Source organism: Vitis riparia, chromosome 7, assembly GCF_004353265.1.
Source record: "Vitis riparia cultivar Riparia Gloire de Montpellier isolate 1030 chromosome 7, EGFV_Vit.rip_1.0, whole genome shotgun sequence".
NCBI classification, from domain to species: Eukaryota; Viridiplantae; Streptophyta; class Magnoliopsida; order Vitales; family Vitaceae; genus Vitis; species Vitis riparia.
The window spans coordinates 17,339,899-17,349,665 of NC_048437.1; positions in this window are offsets into that span (position 1 = coordinate 17,339,899).

Below are 9,767 nucleotides of genomic sequence, written 5' to 3' on the forward strand. Positions count from 1 at the left end.
GGTATGGTTTTCGTTAGCACTTTCTGAACCCTTTTAAACTATAAAAGTGTTATTTTTCCATTGTGCATGAGATTTAGAAAAAACCTAGGATTGTTATGCATGTTCCTAGCTTGATCCAAACTTGGGAAACGAAGAGATCCAAGTTTTTCCCTTAAGTCATGTGCTTAGGGCTCTTGATGTTATGAACAACTTAGGGTTGTGGATGACATCAACGACTCCGAGTCATGAACTCGGGGCAATAAATGTTATAAAGCTTAGGTTTGTGACTTATATGAACGAATCGGGGTCGTGGGCTTAAGGCACTAGGTACTATGAATAGCTCAAGTCTGTGGATGATGTGAATGACTACAGATCATAAGCACAAGGCTCTAGATGTTATGAACAACTCAGGGCTCTGGATGATATGAACAACTCCGTATCGTGAGCTTAGGTCTCTAAATCATATGAATAGCTTAGGCCTATTAATGATATGAACGATTCTGGTTCGTGAGGTTAAGGCTTTAGATGCTATGAAAAGTTGTAGGCTGTGGATGTCATGAATGAAACTAGGTTGTGAATTGAGGGCTCTATATTCTATAAATAGCTCATGGCTATGGATGATATGAACTACTCTGGATCGAGAGCTTAAGGTTCTAAATGCTCTATACAGGTCACAACTATGGAGGATAAGAACAATTCCAGGTCATGAGCTAAGCACTCTAGATGCTATGAACAACTTAAGGTTGTAGATGACATGAACAACAATAGGTTGTTAGCTTAGGGCTCTACATGTTATGAACAACTCAGGGTTGTGGATGGCATGAATGACTCTGGGTCATGAGCTTGGGGTAGTAAAGGTTATGAACAGCTCAACGTTGTGGCTGATATAAATGACTCAGGGTCGTGAGCTTAGGGCTCTAGATGCTATGAACAACCCAATGTTGTAGATGACATAAATGACTTTGGGTTATGAGCTCAAGGCTTTAGATGTGATGAACAACTCAGGGTTGTGGATGTCATGAACGACTCTGTGTCGTGTGCGACTATAAATGCTATGAACAACCCAAGGTTGTGGATCATATAAACAACTCAAGGTCATGTGCTCAAGGTTATCAATGCTATGAACCGCACAAGATTGTGGATGACATTAACCACTCTAGGTTGTGAGCTTGTGGCAAGAAATACTATGAACAACGTAGGGTTGCGTCTTTTATGAACGAATCGAGGTTGTGAGCTCTACACTATAGATTTTATGAACAACTCAAGGCTGTGGATGACAGGAACGACTTTGGGTCATGAGCACAAGGCTCTAAATGCCCTAAAAAACTTAGGGCTCTAGATGATATGAACAATTTTGGGTCTTAAGCTCACAACTCTAGATGTTATGAACAACTCAAGGTTGTGGATGACATGAATGACTCCGAGTCATGAGCTCAGGGCTTTAGATGATAATAACAACTTAGGGTTATGGATGTCATGAATGACTCTAGGTTGTGAGCTGAGAGCTCTAGATGCTATGAATAGCTCAAGGTTGTGGTTGATATGAACGACTCAAGGTCGTGGCTGATATGAACGACTCAAGGTCGTGAGGTTAAGGCTCTAGATATTATGAACAACTCATGGATGTGGAAGACATGAACTACTCTAGGTCGTGAGCTCATGCCTCTAGATGCTATGAAAAAACACAAGGTTGTGGATGACATAAACAACTCGGGGTCATGTGCTTGGTGCTCTAAATGCTATGAGCAACTCAAGGTTGTGGATGACATTAACAACTCTAGGTTATGAGCTCAGGGCAATAAATGTTATGACAAACTTAGGGTTGTGGCTTATATGAACGATTCGGAGGCATGAGCTCAGAGCTCTAAATAGTACGACTAGCTCAAGGTTGTGGATGATATGAACGACTCTAGGTTGTGAGCTCAGGGATATAGATGTTATGGAAAATTTAGGGTTAGGGATGAAATGAATGACTCTTGGTCATGAGATCAAGGCTCTAGACACTATGAGTAGCCTAGGGCTATAAATGACATGGACTCGAGGTCGTGTGAGATCAGGGCTCAAGATGTTATGAATAGCTTAGAGCTTAGACCTATGGATGATATGAAAGATTATAGTCTTTGAGATCAAGGTTCTAGATACAATGAACAACTCGTGGTTATGGATGACATGAATGACTCTAGGTTGTGAGCTCAGGGATATAGATGTTATGGAAAATTTAGGGTTATGGATGAAATGAACGACTCTTGGTCATGAGATCAAGGCTCTAGACACTATGAGTAGCCTAGGGCTATAGATGACATGGACTCGAGGTCGTGTGAGATCGGGGCTCAAGATGTTATGAACAGCTTAAACCTATGGATGATATGAAAAATTAGTCTTTGAGATCAAGGTTCTAGATACAATGAACAACTCGTGGTTATGGATGACATGAATGACAACGGGTCATTAGCTCAAGGCTCTAGATGCTATGAACATATCAGTGTTGTGAATAACATGAACGACTCTGGGTTGTGAGCTTAGGGATCTAGATGTTATGGAAAACTTAGGGTTGTGGATGAAATGAACAACTCTTGGACGTGAGATCAAGGCTCTAGACACTATGAGCAGCCTAAGGCTATAGATGACATGGACTCAAGGTCTTGTGAGATTAGGGCTCAAGATGCTATGAACAGCTTAGGCCTATGGATGATATGAAATACTATAGTCTTTGAGATCAAGGTTCTAGATGCAACGAACAACTCGTGGTTGTGGATGACATGAATGACAATGGGTCATTAGCTTAAGGTTCTAGATGTTATGAATAACTCAAGGTTGTGGATAACATAAACAACTATGGGTCGAGAGCTCAGGAAAGTAAATTCTATTAACAACTCAGTGTTATGTCTGATATGAATGGCTCGGGGTCATGAGCTTAGGGCTTTAGATGCTATGAACAACTCAAGGTTTTTTATGACATGAACGACTCTGAGTTGTAAGCTTAAGGCTCCAAATGCTATCAACAACTGAGTGTTGTGGATGAAATGAACGACTTCGGGTTGTGACCTTAGGGATATAGATGTTATGAAAAACTGAGAGATGTGGATGACATGAATGACTTTAGGTCGTGAGCTCAAGGCTCTAAATGCTATGAACAACTCAGGGTTGTGGATCACATCAATGACTATGGGTTGTGAGTTGATGGCTCTAGATGCTATGAACAACTTAAAGATATGGACGACATGAACTACTCCGAATCATGCTCAGGGCTCTAAATGTTATGAATAGCTTAGGGTTGTTGATGAAATGAATGACTCTAACTTGTGAGGTGAGCGTTCTAGCTACTATGTACAACTCAAGTTTGTGGATGACATGAACAACTCCAGGTCATAAGTTCAAGGCTCTAGATGCTATCAACAAATTGAGGATTGTGGATGATATGAATAACTCCAAGTCGTGAGCTCGAGGCTCTAGATGGTATGAACAACTTAGGCCTGTGGATGACATGAATGACTCTGGTTCGTGAGCTCAAGGTTGTAATTGCTATGAACATCTCAGGGTTTTGGATGACATTAATGACTACGGGTTATGAGTTAATGGCTCTAGATGCTATGAAAAACTCAAGGTTATGGATGACATGAACTACTCCAGGTTGTGAGCTTAGGGCTCTAAATGCTATGAACAACTTAGGGTTGTGGATGACATGAATGACTCTGACTCGTAAGCAAAGTGCTCTAGATGCTATGTACAACTTAGGCCTATGGATGATATGAATAACTTTGGGTCGTAAGCTCAAGGCTCTAAATGTTATCAACAGTTGAGGGTTGTGGATGATATGAACAACTCTAGGTCATGAGTTCAGGGCCCTAGATGCTATGTACAACTTAGGGCCATGGATAACATGAACGACTCTAGGTCATGATCCCAAGGCTGTATACAACTTAGGGTTTTGGATGACATCAATAACTATGGGTTGTGAACTAATGGCTCTGGATGCTATAAATAGCTCAAGGCTATAGATGACATGAACTACTCTGGGTCGTGAGCTCAGGGATCTAAAAACTATGAACAACTCAGGTTTGTGGATTGCTAGGATAGAGCCCTTAAAAGCATGACATGATGTAATAAATTTGGAATTCATTCTTTATTTAATGATATTCCAGTTTCATTTTTATCTATCCTTATTCCATGCATTATACTTTATAAGCATTATTGCCTGTATCTTTTGCATTGTACGTGACTTAGGTGCATTAGGAGTTTCACGAAAGATCTAAGCCATGGGTTCTTTGCAAATAGATGACTTTTTCACAACCAATTCATGGGTCTAGGCAACCTATTAGAGGTTGTAGTGCACTGCTTCCTAAATGGAGGGATGACTGGTCTTGGCTATTGGGATGGGTTTCCCATGGTGAGTTCACTAGTGTGTATGGTTGCACATTGGACATGACCTATGGTGAGTTATGACTTAAGAATATCAAGTAGTCATTACTTCACCAAGCTGCTTCATTATGTTGTCTCTCAACCTTAAGAGAATATTGAGCTTATGTTGAAGTTAGTAGTGGCTTTGACCTACAGGTGAGATCATATATCTCTTATGGATTAGGACATTGTTGATGGAAGCCATTAGTAATAGGTATTCTCAATACAGGCACCATGATATCTCTTGGGATTGAGATAGTGTGTCCCCTTAGGTGATCCTAAGGAGGTGTGTTCATGGAAACTATTACCATAGTTCCTCAAGTAGAACTTGACGTAGGCTCTCTGAGAGCTAAGATATGTCAATTGAGCACATAATAAGAGCATCTGTAACTCAAGAATGGTAGAGGTAGTCTTGAATGGATGATAACTTTCACCCCATTAGACTACAAACACCAATTCATAGGGAGATTGAACACAATGGATAGTAGGTCACAGACCCAAGCACTTCGTGTCTTATTATTATTTACATAGGATATTGGAGTTTAATTGATTTTTTGTAGTGGAATGTTGAATCAACTTTAGAATTGGATTCTAAGGGAGTGAGTATTCCTATAGGTCCAAGTGGTCCTCACTTTGAGCTCATATGCCTTGTTGGCATGGGTTATGGGAGTCGGATTGGCTCTAAGGTCACTTTTATGCATAAGTGTATTTTGGTAATTACATAAGGTTGCATAAGGGTAAGTGAACAAGGTATTTGGATTGGAATAATTGATTAATTAGTAGGCTTATTAGGTTAATTAATCAATTAGGACTTGTTTTGGGCTAAATTAAGTGATCCAAGCCCTTAGTGGGTTGAAGTCACTTAAGTCTAGTAGAAAACCCTATAAATACTCCCTTAGGGGCTAAGGTTCCCATAGATTTTTCTAAAGAGTCATCTTCCATCTCCAAAGAAAGAGAGAGAGAGAGAGAGAGTCATAGCCTTCACTCTTCCTTCCATCCCTACCAAAAGTGTGTCAAGATCAAGGTTCGAGTCATCAGGTGGAAGACTTCGGGTTTATGAGACTTTTGTGATTTCGTTCTTCATCTTCACCATGTGGATCTGATTTGGGAACATTCGAATATGAGGTATGGTTTTCATTAGCATTTTCTGAATCCCTTTAAAGTTTAAAAATGCTATTTTTCGTTGCACATAGGATTTAGAAAAAGCCTAGGATAGTTATGCATGTTTCTAATCTAATCCAAGCTTGGGAAATGGAGAGATCCTGATTTTCCCTTCAACTGGTATAAGAGCCACAAGTTAGTAATCGTGCTAAAACCATTATAGGGTATGCTAACTTGATTTTGCAGGGTATTTGTTTATCCCATGGCCCCAAGGATAATTAATGTGCTTTCTTTATTATGATCTTGTTATAATTTGATGGTTATTATTAAATGTACAATGATCATTGTGAAACCAAGGTTTGGTTAATCTCAATTTTGATGATAACAAAACAAGGTTTGGAACTAATGATTATATTTTAAGTGTGATTAAGCAAGAAGATTTCCAAAGTGGCAATCACAAAGACAAAATCAAGTCAAAGGAAAATCAATAAGAAGAAGAAGACTTCAAAGAAAAGTATTTTTCAAGACCTAAACTAATGATTATATTTTAAAATTGGATGATTTCATGTTTTCAACTAAAACCTTGTATTAAATATTTTCCAAACTTTTTAAAAAGCTTTTAAGTAGAAAAGAATGGTTGTTGAGCCAAAAATGGCTCAACTAGTTGAACCGGATTAGAAACAGGTTGACTTGTTTAGCTCAACCGGTCGAAGGGTGAAAAAATCTTCTCTCTCTTCCAGAATGCTTGTTCATCCGGTCAAGGTTGAGTCGAGGGGCAGTCAAGGAGTGGTCGAGATCCAACGATCACTTGCCAAGCATTAATGCTAACAACTAGTCAACCGGTCGAACTGGAGCTCAATCGGATGAACCCTCAATGGCTATTTTGGCCTTTTTCCTTTATAAAAAGGCTTCAATCTTCATTGTTTCAAGATCTTAACCTTCATAAACCTTTCTTGAATATATTTGAGCCTTGAGAGAGTGTTTTTTTTAGTGGACCATTATTCTAAAACTTGCATATCATTAGTGCACCTTTCAATCCTAGTTTTTTCTTGTGCATTTGAGCCTAAAGTTTTATACTAGGATTTTCTAAAATTATTTGTAAATCTTAGGGATTCTCAAGTATGGGGTATCACTTGAGGGGTTATTCAAGAGTGAGGTATCTCTTAAAGATTATAAAGGGTGCTTGGAGCCAAAAGTTCAAGAGGGTGGATTGGAACCATAATCCAATTGTATTGCTTAAAGGCTTAGTTTGGAAGCCTTGAATTAGTGAAACCTCAAGCTTGGATTGAAGTTAGAGGAGAGTGGACGTAGGCCAGGTTGCGTCAAACCACTATAAAAATCTTGTGTTTGCATTCTCTATTCCCTACTCTTTTACTGTATATGCAATTGTCTTTATATTGTTTTATTATATATTTTCATATAACTGTCTCTTGCATTCACATAAATTAAATTTTCCAAAAGAGACCATCACTCTATTCAATCCCCCTCTAGGGTGATTCCCTTAGGTTGAATTAGCCTAATTTTTCTAACAATTGGTATTAGAGCTAGGTGTGGACCCGCATTTTTCACGTGCGTCCCCACTCAATCGATGAGACTCGCTTTTATTTGTGAAAAATTAATTTTAGAAAAGTTGGAGTCTCCACTTATTTTATTTTATTTTAAAGAGAAAATAAAACAAGAAATAAAACCCTAAAAAAAATGACTCCATAGTTTTTAGAAAAGCTTGTCTTTGAAAAACTCGAGTCTAAATCCGAGGATTAGGTTACTTATTGGAAAGATACCTCTAAGAGGTAGCACCCCTCTAAGCCCTAAAAAAGTCTCTACTGACTAAGTTGAGGGAGATGTGGCGATTAATCGGTTAATCATAGATACTTAAGTAGGCTAGGTGATTTCAAAAGAATAGCATGCCAAACAAGATCAAATCACACTAAAGAAGAGTTAGGGTGCATACCTGAACCACTTCTTAAGCACTATCACAAAACATCAAAGGTTAGTTTAGATAGTATATCACCCAACATGCACTTCATCATAAATAATCGAACAATATAACAAACATGAAGACACCCAAGCACTATCAAACATAGGCATAATTCACAATGACATTCATGTTTATAGAATTTAGAGAGTAAGTGATAAGGGGCATACCTGGATAGCATAGATAACTCATAATACGCTTCCTCGAGGCATGGGGGTTAGATAATAAATAAATAAAAAAAAATAGGAAATCCTAACATGCATATCTAATTAGCATAGCAAGATGATCAGAGTATACAAAATAATCAATTATCACTCACATCTTGTATACAATTCCTAAAAAATAGATAGATATGATTGTAACAAATAGCAAGGGTGGTAGCAAAAATAAGTTTTGAAAAGATTTTCTTATGTAGGGATTTCACCAATTCCCCAAATTAATATACACAAATTTAGCCTAGAATTATCTTATTTATTTGGGATTACAAGCTTGGATTCGTGTTTTGTTCAAAACTGAAATTTTCATTGAAAATAAAGAAAGATGCAAACCGATAAAGATATGGTTGCATATTATTTTCTTAAAAAAGAAATTTTTTATTCTAAGGACTCTAAATGAATTTTTTAAATGCACTTTAAGGAGGAACATTTTGAGGAAAGGTTTCTTTTTAAAAATAGGAAAAGGATGATTTTCAAAAGACAATATTCAAGCATCAAACATAGGCAACCCAAAGGAAAACAAAGTCAAAAAATAGAGATTTAGACAATCATGCCAATTAAAGTGGTGAGAATAAGGCCAACCTTCGTGGGTTTCCAATGGCCCTAAAAAAAGGATTTGACCATCAATTACTAAGGCAACAAACTAATGGTTTCCTCATAACACAAACTAACACAAATATTATCCAAGACTAACATCTAGATTTCAAGAAACACATGATAAAAAAGAACAATCAAGGATTAAAGTCAACATATTTAGCATATGGAGATAATAATGTGGGATCAATTAAAGTAAATTAGCACTCTAACAAAATATGATAAATAAAAAAACCAAAGTTTAGCAAACTTGAAAATATGAAAACAATAACATGCAATTAACTAGATTGACTATTGATTCATGCCCAATTGGTGTCTCAGCTGATTCGTGTCCAGCTGGTGCTCCTTGATTGAGGGAGTAATCAACAAAATTTATAACCTATTACACCATATACTAGGGTAGCAAAGACAAAGCTACTATAACATAGTGGCTCTAGGATCGTTCACTGGGATGGGTTTTCACTTTGCAAATGATATTAATTCAAAGCTGAATTGGTGCCTTTTCATTTCAAGGTTAGCTTTAAAAGAAAACATAAAGATGTTTGAACAAAGATTGGTTTTAAGCTAACCAAAAATAGTAACTGATTTTACTTACAAAGAAAAGTGTTTCTTGGAGTTTCAGATTACTAGGCTCAGAATCCTCATACAAAAAGGGAGTTCCGGTCACTTGTTTCTTTTCCTCGCATTAGAGAATTAACATATAGTTCCTTCTCCAACCGGTGTTGTACAGATGCTTCCCATTAATGGGTTCAAACACTAAATCCCTCTCACTGATGCATCTTGCAATGGCTCATACCTCTCACTTAGCACTTGCTATTCAAGGTGATCTTTAACCTTGGATTACCTGTCAAAAGCTCGCAAGAGATAACTAATGGATGTCTCCTTGGAGTCCAAAAGCTTACCAAGTGTTGGCAATTCTAGAAAATCCTACCTTCAAGTCACCTCCCAGAGGCTTGCAAGGGGTAAACTAGTGAATCTCCATGGACTGAGATCACTTGCCTTACCAAGTGTTGGCCCAGGTGATTTAAAGGCGTTTTAAGTTAACTGAAAAGATAAAAACCATTAACGGGTCACACTTTCTCTTCATTAAAAACTAAAACAACAAAACTTCCAATTTATGCATGTAGAAACTTACCCGGTTACCTTAGCTCCAAGATACGAAGAGCCTAGCCTCTCATCCTCTGAGGAAAAATCCTCAGAGTTTGGTTGGCTAGAAAGAAAAAGAACTAGAAAACAAAAATATATATGAAAAGCAGAGCAAGTGCTCTGTATTTTACTTCCTTGCAAATTTGTACAAAGGATGCGTCGTCACCCTCAAAACAGGCTCCTCGGGCTCTATTTATATGAAAATTACATTAATAGCTTTTACATGGATATTTAGACTTTTTCCTAACTTAAAAGCTAAGGAATCCTATAATTGGTGGGATACAAGGAGAATTTGGGGATTTAGACAACAAAAATCTGAATAAAAATATCTCCAAATGTCGGTTACAAATATCGGGAAG